At 38.8% G+C, this 15,569-nt stretch overlaps 1 protein-coding gene across 19 annotated transcripts in view; it reads left to right on the plus strand.

Moving 5' to 3' along the window:
* Nucleotides 1-15,569, plus strand: part of ZNF385B (zinc finger protein 385B) — a 485,063-nt gene that overhangs the window by 431,299 nt on the left and 38,195 nt on the right. The window lies entirely within an intron of this gene.

The following is a 15,569-nucleotide window of genomic DNA, read 5'->3' on the forward strand; positions in this document are numbered from 1 at the left end:
TCCAGTGCACATACTAAGATTACATGCATACATTTATCATTAAATTTACTTATATATTGGCCTCCAATCTAGAAGATAAAGTAAATATACATTTCAGAACTTCTAAAACTATGGGTAGGTATTTGGTATACCACTTAGCATGCCTGCATCCCAGATCAGAGTGTTTAGGTTTGATTTCCAGCCTTGCCTCTGATTCCAGCTTTCTGATAATGTGAACCCTGGAAGGCAGCAGGTGATGGCTCAATGTTCCTGTGTCTCTGCCACCCACATGGGAGACCTGGATTGTGCCCCAGGCTCCTGGCTTCAGCTTAGTTCATATCCATTTGGGGAGTGAACCAGTGGAGAGAAAATTTGCCTCTCTGTCTCCCTCTCTCTCTCTCTCTCTCTCTCTCTTTCTCTCGATATAGCCAAACTCAAATAGTTGTTTCTCTTCTGTCCTGCCCTTCTCAGCCCAGATGTGGTAACACTGGGTGTAACTGAACGTCTAGGGGAAGAAGATTAGATTGCTGAAAACCATGTAAAAGTAATAATACATCTTCAAATAATTAAAAGCAAAGTATGAAGCTCCCTGGAGAAATTAAACGAACTTTTGTTTATTTGGAACTTAATAAGAATCCATTTTATTGATCGTGGAATCCATTTTTTTGAAACACACTTTTTACTGTCTGATTTTTAACTCAAACTGCAGTGTCTTTCGAATTCATCATAGTTGTTTGCTCCATTTATAGCTCCTCCATGTTTCAGGGTGTAAAGTAATTCCACCAGTGAGTGTACCAGTGCTGTGAGCATCAAGACTGAGCTAAGGGGCTGCATTTGATGAATTCATTTGAAACCCACCAAAAATCTTAGCATTTTAAGAAATGAATTAATTTTGTATGCATAGGATTTTTATGATAATGTGAAAGAATATAACTGTAATGCTCAGTTATGCGAATCGTGGCATTTTAAAGCACCTGTAACCCAAGAACTCTTCTGTCTTAAACTGCTTGAATCTTGGTTGGACCCAAAGGGTATTAGCATTCTAGATTGCACATCGTTTAATTCCTAGAGAGCCACACTTTTCTCTCTAGTAATATAGAAATATTTTGAATTGATGGGGGTTTTTTGCATGCATACTCTAAAGCCAGTGAATATTCTGTAGGCAGAACTCTGTCCTGGCCCAATCCAGAAGATACCACTCATGTTGGACTCTGTATGAACAGTGCTCCTACAGCTATGCGATGTGGCAGCTCTAGACAGACCAGAGACATCTACAGTAGTTCACGAGCTATAAATTATGAATTAGCAAAAGCATTGTGTCTCTATGGGCCAAAAAGCTCATAACAGTTATAATTGTGTCTGGAGTTCATTTTAAACAGATCACAATAGATAAAGATTGAATGAAGTGAATATCCAAACCAGTAGAGTGTCGTTACTGGTATTGTGGGCCTTCCAATTGCAAATCTCAGCAGAAGGACTCATTGGCAATCTTTGGGTTATGTACACCCTTCTTATGTGTGCATCTTAAGTTTCCTATGTTGTAATTTTGTCTTTGACAACATATAATATTATCACTGTAACATCTATGTCCAGAAAATTTTATGCCAAAGAAGAGATTCAAGGAATCTTTAATTTGTGCCATGCCCATGCTTTTAAATCAAATATTCATTAAAGCTCCACCATAAATAACTGTATTATCTTAATAAAGGATTGTAGTTTGGAGAAGAGGCTAAAATCTGGAATGTAAAAAGCAGCATCTTACATCATGAGCGTTTTCTACACAAACTGCCTACTAACAGGACCTTTTATTCTTATCTGCACAGCTCTACCGTGTTTTCCATTTTACAAGGGGACCACGGTTTTCAAGATAGCGGGATGTCCAGCCTTTCACTGCAGTTCCCTTTATCACGCTGTGTCCTAGGGAAGCTAAAACCAGTTGTGCCAGGGAACAAGCACAGCTCACAGGCCTCAATGCCCTCGCACATGCTGTTCCCTTTGCCCAAAACACCTCCCCTTCACCCCTGCCAGTTCCAAGTGTTGCCACTGTAGCAAGGCACAGCCCTGATACCCCTTGTCCACAAAGCTTCCTTGACCCCTGGTCTTAGGACACTTACCCCTCCTCCGCTGCCTGTAGTCCTTGCTGCTCTACTCCTGTCTTGTAATCCCACTGTCCACTTAGGGATAGGGTAGTGCATATGCCTGTCTTCTTCCAGTCTTCATTTTTTGTAAGTAGGGGGACATTGTTTTTAACTTTTCACAACGTCTAACACATGGCAGGTGCTAAATAATTCTTTGTAGAATAAATAGGTTTCCTCCTTGTTAGTCTAATCTGTTTTATGGTAGTTCTTGTGGCATGTGTTTTATTTGGCATTTTAGTGTTCTTTTCTGAAAATTAGCTGACCTCTGCTATTTCCTTTATAAACACTGCCTAACGCATTGACATGAAAAGTCTCAATGAAAAACAAAGCAAACCCAGATGCCTGTATTTTTTAATGATGTCCTTTCTTTAATTAAGGAAACAATTCTAATAACTTTTAAAAATACCAAAAGATTGCTTCTGATGGTAACTTGTATGAGGTTCAGTACTTTCTCTTGGGACACTGCTTTCTCCCAGCCAGTTTGTCTTTGGACTAGTCTTTCCATACAAAATGAACACAGTTTCATGTCATGATTCAAGATCGCAGCCATCTTTCTGAAGTCCAGATTAGAAATAAGGTAAAAACCAGGAATGAGAACACAGTGAATTTTAGAATTTTTCATTAGAAACACGTTGTTACCTTTTCGTGTTTAGAGGAATGTGCTGTGTCATTCTTTATCTTTTTTGTTCAGACCCATGGGGTCCTGTAAGATGCATAGGTTTTGGAAAAGGGAAAGGCTTTCAATGACAAAGGTGGTCATGGACAAATAAAGTTCAGCATGTCACGCACTTCCTGTCAAAGTTGTTCCTCTACCAGGGGCTGGCAAGGTAGCTAGTGGAGTCCCACCTATGCATTCATATGGGATGCCACATGAGAAGTTTGGGCAACTCTTACTAATTCTGGCAATTCTTGTCAAGCAGTTTCTTTGGCCATTACCAGTTGAGGGCACAGCAGCACTATGAGGAAGCAGAAAGCTGGCCATTGGTGTGGAGAAACGTGTGTCTGCCATTTAGTTTTTGGGGTGTATGACAGTCACCTCGGCCAACCAAGCCTCTTAGAAGCAATGGAAGAGCCATTGTAACAGGGCCGTCTGACTTTTCTCTTTTCTTTCACTCCTCACTTAAAGAGATCCCTAGGTAAGGAAATCAGGTTAATCTTGTTGCTGCTTAACAGTGTCTCAGTTTCACTTGAAGATTTGCCCAGGAGGTACAAGCTGTTGACATTGCCTTAGAGACAGGGCTGAGGACAGCAAAGTGCTGCTCCCCAGAATATCACAGGGGAATCGGAAAGACGCCAGATGGGAGTGAGTGGCGCCTGCCACTTGGGCCTTTATTCCACTTTCTTCCACTCCATTTTTCCCACACAATAATCAGTGAAGCTAAGAACTCTTATCACACTTCTCTCCATGCCAGGAGCTCTAAGGGAAAGTGGGTCATGGCTGTGGAGAGTTGTTTCCACCTTGGCATCCAGTGAGATGTCACTTAGCTAGATCTTTATCTCAAGTGCTAATTGACACTGTTAACTTTCTGCAATGATGCCAGGAAATAGTAATGAGGAAGTGACACTTTGCTTATCTTGAACTGGGAAGTTTTATTTAGAGAACCCATATGTTTATGTAGCCAAAGAAACACTGCAATGTTTAGTGTATTTGGAAAGATGAAGTTTTAGGAGTTGCTGTAATATCTTGTAAAAATTGTTCTGTACTTTACAAAGTGGAACTTGCTTAGCTACTCAACTGAAGGGATCAGACCAAATGTTTTATGCTAGTAATTTTCCCATGAATTAAGTAAACAGTTTCTACTCATAGAAATTTCTGTAGCATTATGTAATAATCCATCACTGAGTCATTAAAAGCTGGGTGCTTTCTTCATGTGAAGTTTCTTCTAATAAATTATAATGTTAACTTTGTGTATGCGTATGAATAATGTATACTGTATAAATAGGGATATACATGTAAGATTTTCAAATCTGTTAAATGGCTTCTTCACTTGCCTGTGTGACATTTGGTAACTTATTTAACAGCACTGAGCAAATTCTCTCATTTGTAGAGTGCTACCTAATAATAAGGTATATCTCATAGTATTATTGTACAGATTAAATGAGCTAATAGATGTAATATGCCTAGAAATATCCCTAGAACAGTGCTCAATGATATTACATTTATTATTACTTTAAAATGTCAATTTTAAAATGTTTTCTCTCTTTTTAAGTATTGTGATTTTATTTAAGGTCATTTATTAGAAACCTTTATTTCTGCTCCTTTCAGTAGCATCACTAAATTCAACTAGTAAATTTCTTTTTTTTCCCCCAGAAACCTTTTTATTTAAGGTACACAAATTTCATGCATTTCATAAATTTAAATTTAGGAACATAGAGATTCTTTCCACCATTCCCACCCTACCACCCTTCTTCCTTCTCTCTCTCCTATTCTCATTCTTATTTTTACTATAATATGTTTTCAATTAACTTAATACATTTAAGATTAGCTATGTACCAAGTAAAAAGTTCAACAGATAGTATGAAAAGAAAAAGAAAACTGTTTCTCAACAGTCAAGAGAAGGGCTATTCAAAGTCATCGATCATAGATAAAGCAATCTTCTACAACAAAAACAAAGCCAGAGGCATCACAATACCAGATTTCAGGACATACCACAGGGCAGTTATAATCAAAACAGCATGGTACTGGTAAAGAAACAGATGGATAGACCATGGAACAGAATAGAAACACCAGAAATCAATCCAAACATCTACAACCAACTTATATTTGATCAAGGATCTAAAACCAATTCCTGGAGCTAGGACAGTGCATTCAACAAATGCAGAAGCATGAAGCAAGACCCCTACCTTACACCTTACACAAAAATCCACTCAACATGGATTAAAGACCTAAATCTATGACCCGACACCATGAAATTATTAGAGAACATTGGAGAAACTCTGCAAGATACAGGCACAGGCAAAGACTTCTTGGAAAAGACCCCAGAAGCACAGGGACTCAAAGCCAAAAATAACAATTGGGATGACATCAAATTGAGAAGTTTCTGTACTTCAAAAGAAACAGGAAAGTGAAGAGGCAAGCAACAGAATTGGAAAAAATATTTGCAAACTATGCAACAGGTAAAGGGTTAGTAACCAGAAATCTACAAAGAGATCAAGAAACTCCACAACAACAAAACAAACAACCCACTTAAGAGATAGGACAAGGACCTAAATAAACATTTTTCAAAAGAGGGAATCCAAATGGCCAACAGACACATGAAAAAAAATGTTCAGGATCACTAGCAATCAGGGAAATGCAAATCAAAACTACAATGAGGTTTCACCTCACCCCTGTTAGAATGGCTCACATTCAGAAATCTACCAACAACAGATGCTGGTGAGGATGTGGGGAAAAAGGGACACTAACCCTCTGTTGGTGGGAATGCAAATTGGTAAAGCCACTAAGGAGGTCAGTCTGGAGATTCCTCAGAAACCTGATTATAACCCTACCATACAGCCCAGCCATCTCACTCCTTGGAATTTACCCAAAGGAAATTAAATTGGCAAATAAAAAGCAGTCTGCACCTCAATGTTTATTGCAGCTCAGTTCACAATAGCTAAGACATGGGATCAACCTAAATGCCCATCAACAGTAGACTGGATAAAGAAATTATGGGGTATGTACTCTATAGAATACAATACAGCAGTAAAAAAAAAAAAAATGAAATCTGGTCATTTGCAACAAAATGGAGGAATCTGGAAAACATCATGCTGAATGAAATAAGCCAGTTCCAAAGAGACAAATATAATATGTTCTCCCTGATCGGTGACAACTAACTAAGCACCTAAAAGGAAACCTGTTGAAGTGAAATGGACACTATGAGAAACAGTGACTTGATCAGCCCTTGTCCTGACTGTCAAGGAACAACTTACTACTTTATTCTTTTTAGTATTTTTTGTTCTACTTAATACCATTGGTTTAACTCTTTAATTAACACACAATTATTTTTAGGTGTTTAAATTTAACTGAAAAGTGATCCCTGTTAAATATAAGAGTGGGAATAAGAGAGGGAGAAGATGTACAGATTGGCACATGCTCAATTGGACTTGCCCCTAATGGTAAGTTAGAAACGTGCCAGGGGATTCCAATTCAATCCCTTCAAGGTTGCATGTTCCAATGCCATCTCACTAGTCACAGTGATCAGTTTCAGTTCATAATTGATCCTAATGATAGGGTTAAGAGTCAAAGGGATCACATAAACAAGACTAGTGTTTGCTAATACTGATAGAATTAAAAATGAGAGAACGATCCAACATGGGAAGCAGGACACATAGCAGACTCATAGAATGGCAGATTTCCTAAACAGCACTCTGGCCTCAGAATCAGCCCTTAAGGCATTTGGATCCAGCTAAAAAGCCCATGAGAGTATTTTAGGCATAGAAAGCCAAGATATTGTGGCAAAAAAAAAAAATAATAACCTAAATGAAAGATCTCTGTGAGATCTCAGCGGAAAGAACAGGCCATCAAAGAGGGAGGTACCTTTATCTGAAGAGAAGAGAGAACTTCCACTTTGACTATGACCTTGTCTAAATAAGATCGGAGTTGGCAAACTCAAGAGGTTTCCATAGCCTTGGCAACTCATGACAAGAGCCTAGGGAGATTACTGACGCCATAAACAAGAGTGTGAATTTGTTAAGTCAACAACAGGAGTCACTGTGCACTTACTCCCCATGTAAGGATCTCTGTCCTTAATGTGTTGTACTATTTGAATTAACACTACTCAAACAGTACTTTATACTTGGTGTGAGTGAAAACTGTTGAAATCTTTACTTACTATATATTAAATTGTTCTTCTGTATATAAAGGTGATTGAAAATGATTCTTGATGTGAATGGGGTGGGAGAGGGAGCAGGAGATGGGATGGTTGTGGGTGGGAGGGAGGTTAAGAGGGGAAAAGCCCCTATAATCCAAAAGTTGTACTTTGGAAATTTATATTTATTAAATACAATTTTAAAAAAGTAAAAAAAAAAAGTCATCATTCTCAAAGTGTCAATTTCACTTGTAGATTACCTGGTAGGTACTGTATTAGTTACTACAGATCAGGGAGAACACACAGTATTTGTCCTTTTGGGACTAGGTTACTTCATTAAGTATAATGTTTTCTAGTGGCATCCATTTTGTTGCAAAGGTCATGATTTCTTTTTCTTTAAACTCTGTGTAATATTCCATGTTGTGCATATTCCATAATGTCTTTATCCAGTCTTCAGTTGATGGGCATTTGGGGTGATTCCATATCTTAGCTATTATGAATTGAGCTTCAGAAATCATGGGGGGTTCAGATAACTCTTTCATATGCTGATTCATTTCCCTTGGGTAAATTCCCAGGAGTAGGATTCCTGGGTCATATGGTAGGACTAGATTCAGATTTCTGAGGCATCTCCATACTGTTTTCCACAGTAGCTCTAACAGTTTACATTCCTACCAATAGTGGATTAGGGTACTTTTTTTCCTCACATCCTCGCCAGCATTTTTTGTTTGATTGTTTGTTGATTTCTGTATGAAAGCCATTCTAATGGGGGTGAGATGAAACCTCATTGTGGATTTGATTTGCATTTTCCTGATGGCTAGTGATCCTGAGTATTTTTTTGTGTGTCTATGGCCATTTGGATTTCCTCTTATGAAAAATGTCTGTTTAACTCCTTTGTCCATTTCTTAACTAGGTTGTTTGCTCTGTTGTTGTTGAGTTTCTTGAGCTCTTTGTAGACTCTGGATATTAACTCTTCATCAGTTACATAGTTTCCCATTCTGTCAGTTGCCTCTTCACTTTTCTGGTTGTTTCCTTTGAAGTGCAGAAGCTTCTCAATTTGATGTAATGCCATTTGTCAATTTTGGCTTTGATTGCCTGTGCCTCTGGGGTCTTTTCCAAGAACTGTATGCCTATGCCTATCTTGCAGGGTTTCCTCAATGATTGCTAATGTGTTGATGATATTGGGTCATAGACTTAGGTCTTTGATCCATTTTGAGTAGATTTTTATATAAGGTGTAAGGTCGAGGTGTTGCTTCACAATTCTGCATGTAGAGATCCAGTTTTTCCAGCACCATGTGTTGAAGAGAGTATCCTTGCTCTGGGGATTAATTTCAGCTCTTTTGTCAAAGATAAGTTGGTTGTAGACGTGTAGGACTGTTTCTGGAGTTTCTGTTTTGTCCCATTGGTTTACCCATCTTTTTTGTGCCAGTGCCAAGCTGTTTTGATTATAACTGCCCTGTAGGATGTCTTAAAATGTGGTATTATGAAACTTCCAGCTTTGTTTTTGCTGTGTGGTTGCTTTAGCTACTGAGGGTCTCCTGTATTTCCATATGAATTTCAGCAATGTTTTTCTATATCTGAGAAGCGTGTCCTTGATATTTTGATTGATTTCACAGTGAATCTGTAAATTCCTTTCATAGATAGACATTTCGATGATATTAATTCTTCCAATCCATGAATATGGATGGTTTTTCCAATTTTATGTCTTCTTCTATTTCTTTAATGTTTTGTACTTCTAATCATAGAGATCTTTGATGTCCTTGGCTAAATTTATTCCAAGGCAATTTTTTGCAGTTATTGTGAATGAGATTGATCTTAGAAGTTCTTTCTCAGCCATAGCAGTGTATGTATACAAAGGTTATGGATCTTTTTGTGTTGATATTATATCTTGCCACTTAAGTACTAAACTCTTTTATGAGTTCCAGTAGCCTCTTAGTGGACTCTTTTGGATCTCTTTTATATAGAATCATGTCATCTGCAAATAGGAATAATTTGAATTTTCCTTCCCAATTTGTATCCCTTTAACTTCTAGGATTATACTGAATCCCAGTATTGAAAGTATGAGAGTAGGCATCCTTATCTGGTTCTGGATCTTAGTGGGAATGCTTCCAACTTTTCGCTGTTCAATAGGATGCTGGCCCATGTGTTTGTTATACATTATCTTGATTATATTGAGGTATGTTCCTTCTATTCACAATTTGCTTGAAGTTTTCATCATGAAAGGATGTTGTATTTTATCAAATGCTTTCTCTGCATCTATTGAGATAATCATATGGTTTTTTTCTTTAGTTTGTTGATGTGATGTATTTGTGAATGTTGAACCATTCCTGCATACCTGGGATAAATCCCACTTGGTCTGGGTGAATGATCTTTCTGATGTGTTGTTGGGTCCAAAATGCTAATATTTTGTTGAGAATTTTTGCATCTATGCTCATCAGTTAAATTGGTCTGTAGTTTTATTTCTCTGTTGTATCTTTTTCAGGTATAGGAATTAAGGTGATTCTGGGCCGGCGCAGTGGCTCAATAGGCTAATCCTCCTCCTGCGGCACCGGCACACCAGGTTCTAGTCCCGGTCGGGGTGCCAGACTCTGTCCCAGTTGCCCCTCTTCCAGGCCAGCTCTCTGCTATGGCCTGGGAGTGCAGTGGAGGATGGTCCAAGTCCTTGGGCCCTGCACCGGCATGGGAGACCAGGAGAAGCACCTGGCTCCTGGCTTCAGATCAGCGTGATGTGCTGGCCTCAGCGCACCAGCTGCGGCAGCCATTGGAGGGTGAACCAATGGCAAAAGGAAGACCTTTCTCTCTCTCTCTCTCTCTCTCTCTCTCTCTCTCTCTCTCTCACAGTCCACTCTGCCTGTCAAAAAAAAAAAAAAAAAAAAAAAAAAAAAAACGGTGATTCTGGCTTTATAGCAGGAATAGCTTGAGAAGCATTGGAGTTAGTTAGGCCATCCAATCCTGGCTTTTCTTTCCTGGGAGGGTCTTTATTACTGATTCAATTTCTATCTTGATTATTGCTCTGTTTAGGTTTTCTCTGTCTTCATGTCTCAATTTAGGTTAGTTGTATGTGTCCAGGAATCTATCCATTTCTTTAAGTTTCGTGATCTCTTGGCATAAAGCTCTTCATAGAAATTTCTGTTGATTCTTTTTATTTCTGTGGTATCTCTTGTTACATTTCTTTTTTCATCTCTAATTTTATTAATTTGGCTCTTCTCCCTCTTTTTTTTTTTTTTTTTTTTTTTTTTTTTTGGTTAGTTGGGCCATCAATTTTGTTTATTTTTTTCAAAAAACCAGATTTTTTTTGTTGTTCTTTTTCTGGTTTCAATTTTGTTGATTTCTTCTCTAATTTAAATTATTTCTTTTCTCCTAATACTTTTGGGTTTGGTTTGCTGTTATTTGTTCTAGATCCTTGAGATGCATTGATAGCTCATTTATTTGGTGCCTTTCCAGTTTCTTGACATAAGCACCAATTGCTATAAACTTTTCTTTTAACACTGCTTTTGCTGTATCCCATAAGTTTTGATATATTTCATCTTCATTTGTTTCCAGAAATATTTTGATTTTTCTTTATTTTTTTTATTTTTTTATTTGACCCATTGTTCATTCAGGAGCATGTTGTTCAGTCTCTGTGTATTTGCATATGTTCTAGAGATTCCCAAGTTGTTGATTTCCAGCTTCATTCCATTTTCATCAGAGAAGATGAATGGTATGATTTTGATTTTTTTGAATTTGCTGAGACTTGTTTTATGTCCTAGTATGTGGTCTGTCCTAGAGAAAGTTCAATGCATGGGTGAGAAGAAGGTGTAATCTGCTACTGTAGGATGGAAAGTTCTGTAGATATTTGTTAGGTCCATTTTGTCTATAGTGTCAAATAACTCTGTTGTTTTCTTGTTGATTTTCTGTCTGGTTGATCTGTCCATTGCTGAAAGTCGAGTATTGAAGGCCCCATTACTATTTGTATTTGACTCTATGTCTCCCTTTAGATCCATTAACATTTATTTTATTTTTTAAAGATTTATTTATTTATGTATTTGAAAGGCAGAGTTACAGAGAGGCAGAGCAGAGAGAGAGAGAGTGAGAGAGAGAGGGCTTCCATCTGCTGGTTCACTCCCCATATGGCCGCAACAGCCAGAGCTGTGCTGATTCGAAGCCAGGAGCCAGGAGCAGCTGGGACTCAAACTGGAACCCATATGGGATGCAAGCACTGCAGGAGGGGCCTTTACCCACTATGCCACAGTGCTGGCCCCATTAACATTTATTTTAAATAGCCAGGTGCCCTGTAATTAGGTGCATATAAATTTATCATAGTTATATCTACCTGTTGAACTGATCCCTTAATCATTACATAGTACCCTTCTTTGTCTCTTTTAACAGTTTTTCTGTTAAACTCTATTTTGTCTGCTAATAGGATGGCTACACAAGCTCAGAATATCTTTTTCCATCCTTTCATATTCAGTCTGCATGTATCTTTGTTGGTGAGATGTGTTTCTTGTAGGCAGCAAATAGATGGGTTTTGTTTTTTAATCCATTCAATGAGTCTATATCTTTTAACTTGGTAATTGATTCTATTTTCATTCCATGATACTATAGATAAGTAATGACTTGGCTCTGCCATTTTCCTGTAAATATTCCTATTGTTTACTTTGGATTTCCTTTGTACTTTTACTGGGAGATTTTCTGCCTTCACCTTCTATCATAGTGATGACCATATTTCTGTGTTTCTGTGTGTAGCTCATCCTTAAGCATCTTTTGTAAGGCTTGATGAGTGTTGACAAATTCTTTCAATTTCTGTTTGTTATGGAACGTGTTTATTTCACCTTCATTCATAAATGAGAACTTTGCAGGGTACAGTATTCTTAGTTGACTTTTTTTCTCCTAAGACAAGGAGTATATCTTGCCATTCTTTTCCTAGGCCATAGGGCTTCTGATGAGAAGTCAGCTGTGAGTCTAATTGGAGATCCTCTGAAATTAATCTGGCATTTCTCTTGTATACATTTTTGAATGTTTTCTGTATGTTTTACTGTGGAGAGTTTGACTACAATGTGTTGTTGTGAAGATGTTATCGGGTCATGACTATTAAGAGTTCTATGTGGCCAGCACCGTGGCTCACTTGGCTAATCTTCTGCCTGCTGTGCCGGCACCCCGGTTCTAGTCCCAGTTGGAGCACCGGGTACTAGTCCTGGTTGCTCCTCTTCAAGTCCAGCTCTCTGCTGTGGCCCGGGAGGGCAGAGGAGGATGGCCCAAGTGCTTGGGTCCCTACACCCACATGGGAGACTGGGAGGAAGTACCCGGCTCCTGGCTTCGGATTGGCACAGCGCTGGCCATAGCGGTTATTAGGGGAGTGAACAGCGGAAAGAAGACCTTTCTCTCTGTCTCTCTCTCACTGTCTATAACTCTCTCTCTCTCTGTCTCTGTCTCTCTATCTCACTGCCTGACTCTGCCTGGGAAAAAAAATGTTATATGTGCTTCCCATACTTGGACATCCCTTTCTTTCTCCAAGTTAGGGAAGTTTTCTCTAAATATTTCACTAAAAAGGCCTTCTAATCCATTCTCTCTTTCCATGCCTTCAGGAGCTCCTAACACCCATAGTGTTGGGTTGTTTGATAGTATCCCATAAATCTCCCACACTGTTTTTTAGTTCCCTAATTTTTTCTTGTTTTATTTGGTCTGACTATAAAATTTCCAGGGATTTGTCTTCTTATTCGGATATTCTTTCTTCTGGTTTACCAAGTCTGTTGTTAAGGCTTTCTACTGCATATTTTATTTGATTTATTGAATTCTTCATTTCCAAGATTTCATTTTGATTTCTCTAAAATCTCAATTTCATGGGAGAAATTTTTTTTTCATGTCATGTAGATTTCATTATTTCATGGATTTGCTTCTGATTACTTTTAAGTAATCCTATGATCAGTTTTTTGAAATTTTTTCTGGCATTTCCTCAATCTCTTCATGTTCATATTCTAGTGTTGAAGTGTTGTTGTGTTCCCTTGGGAGTTTTATGTTGACTTCCTTATTCTTGTTTCTTCAATTGCTGCATTTATTTTTAAGCATTTGTGGAGATACTTGTTGGTTTGTTTTTGTTGTTGTTTTTCCCTCTCATGGTTTTTATCTTTGGACTGTTCCTCTGTGGCTTAGTGGAACATCTGCTTTTTCATGACTATCCAGAGGTGTGTGGTGTGTGTGGCCCAGAAGTCTGTTCAGTGCTCCATGATGAAGGAAGTATCCAAGGTGACACCCAAGTTGGGCATGCTAAATCTCCTTTTTTTTTTTTTTTTTTTAATCAGGGACAAAGGTTTGATCAGCTTTGGTGTATTCTCACACTCACCTCCTCTCCTCCAAGGAGACCAGTGCCCAGGCTCTAGTCCCAGTGTGGCCAGTATTCATCTGTGCTGCCATAGGAACCACACAAAGGATCCATGTAGCCACACCCTGTGCCCTCCCACACAACCACATAGTTTTCACATTCCATCCCAACACACAATGCTCTCACAGTCACGAGCACCCAGCCCTCTGTCAGTTCTCCTAGCCAGACTCAGGCGTCTCCTCTCAGCTGGATGCTGGGCGCATGGACACAAGCTGGCACAGCTGTGATGTATATCCAAAATGGCACCCACCCTCTCGGCTGTTACAGGATGCCAGTGCCGGGTGGTTGGGGAGAGAGGAAAGTGCCACCTTTTTTCTCTCTAGGCTGGCAGGTACACTGTTCCCCCACTGGGCTCCAAGCAGAACTCATGCCAGGCTCTTCCCACACCTTTATCACCAGTGACTTGGGCTGCTGCAGTCTGGTCTCACCTCACTCTCCAAAGCTGGTGCTGAGGCTCTCAGCTGCTGAGTTCCTGAGTTGTGCGTGTCCACACTCTCCACGTAGGTCCACAGTGTCCCTCTCTAAAATTTTCAGGTGTACAGTTTCTTCATAATTACCCAGCTATCTTAGCTAGATTTAATCATTCTTGGTAGTAAATAAAAGACTTAAAATAATGTTATACTTTTCTTTCCCCTTGGAGTTATTTTGTTTTACAACTCAATAATCAGAAAACAACACGAGAAGACCCTGAGCAACGCAAGCATAATCCATAATAAGGCAATGAAGATCCAAAATGATATTTATGAAAATGAATTCAGTAAGTTAGGGACAGTGAGCATGATAGGCTTCAGTGACTAGGGTTATATACTAGGGACATACAAAAATCAACCCTATCCCTAGATTGCATTGATACAAAATACAATATATTGTTCTCCTAATTATGTTGCATGCCACAAGAAATAACAGCAGCATCAAAGACCACTGAAAAACAGACTGGGACGTGAATCTATCATTAGACTCCCACTCAGATGGGATAGTGAATACTTGAGTAGAATGTTTAACTCACAGCGTGACACTTGACACTTGTAGCTGTGTCAGTCATAATGTTTTGGCATGAATAACCTCCTCAGCAACATTCATGAGTTCAGCACAAAGTGAGTTTATTTCTCCCAGAGAGCTGAAAGTGTGGCTGCCATTGAAGTTATGCTCATCACCAGTTGCCCTGCTAGGATAGCAAAGCAATGTGTGCCTGGTGAGCTGAAGGGAAACAAGCCAGAAAGTCAGGAAGGCACATGCCAGCAACACGCAGAAGTCTAGTCATGGCACATTATTAGGGGCTTCATCTCTAGTAGTTAGCAGTGAAGTAGTTTCATTTTAAAAAGGGCTGAAGCAGGACTGATAAAAACCAAGATTTCAAGAATTGATATCATTACAACAGTTTTTGATATATTCATTCTCTTTACTCACTGATTTTCTCAAAAGAATCATATTCTCACTGCTGTCCTACTGTCTGTCCTGTTGTCCGTCATATTCAATCAACAAGCATGTCATAAGTAGCCGTCATAGGAATCCTCTCCATTAAAAATTTGCGTCATCATGGCTTGGACTAAGAATTTCATCTCAGTGGTTTCTTACTGCACAGGTTGATGCATCTGGGTTCTTTGGCCTTATGTTGAAGATCTTCCAATAAGAGGCCTATGGAAGTCCCTTTCCAGCCACACCTCCCGCTGCTGTGGCACCCTGGTCTCAATTCTTTCTTAGGCCTCCATCCTCCTTCCAGAAATGTACTTTTCTCTGCCAATTCACCTATCTCTTCCCTTAAATACACACCAGAAGTTACTGATCTTATGAAGTCTTCAATGGGAATGCTCTGCTCGGATCCTTCCTCTTCTGTATCTCCTGTAGCAGCATGTTTCCCAGTTTTTTCTGACTCTCACATAGGCATGGCCCTGTATTACAATTGTTCCTTCATACATTCATGAAAACTCATTGCCTCCTAAACACAAAATCCTGTTCCATCCACTGTGACTTCTACACACACACACACACACACACACACACCTATCACCCATGTTCTGCTTCCTGGAGAACCCGAATAGAAAAATGCATAGAATAATTTTTAGATACATATAAGTGTATGAAGAAAACAGGTATTTTTAGAAGTTACTATGTTAGAAATCCTCTAACAAAAATCCATCTTGTTTAATATTTGTCATCCATTTCATCTTCCTAACTAAGTTAGTAAATCATATATGTTTTGTTTTGTTTGCCAAATGCATGTTATATTTTTTCAGATATATGCAAGATGAATTTGAAGTGTATGTAGTTAGATTCTTTTATTAAGGTGTTCATTAGTGCTAGATGTCA

Source organism: Oryctolagus cuniculus, chromosome 3 (assembly GCF_051225735.1).
Source record: "Oryctolagus cuniculus isolate XC-2025 breed Fujian yellow rabbit chromosome 3, ASM5122573v1, whole genome shotgun sequence".
NCBI classification, from domain to species: Eukaryota; Metazoa; Chordata; class Mammalia; order Lagomorpha; family Leporidae; genus Oryctolagus; species Oryctolagus cuniculus.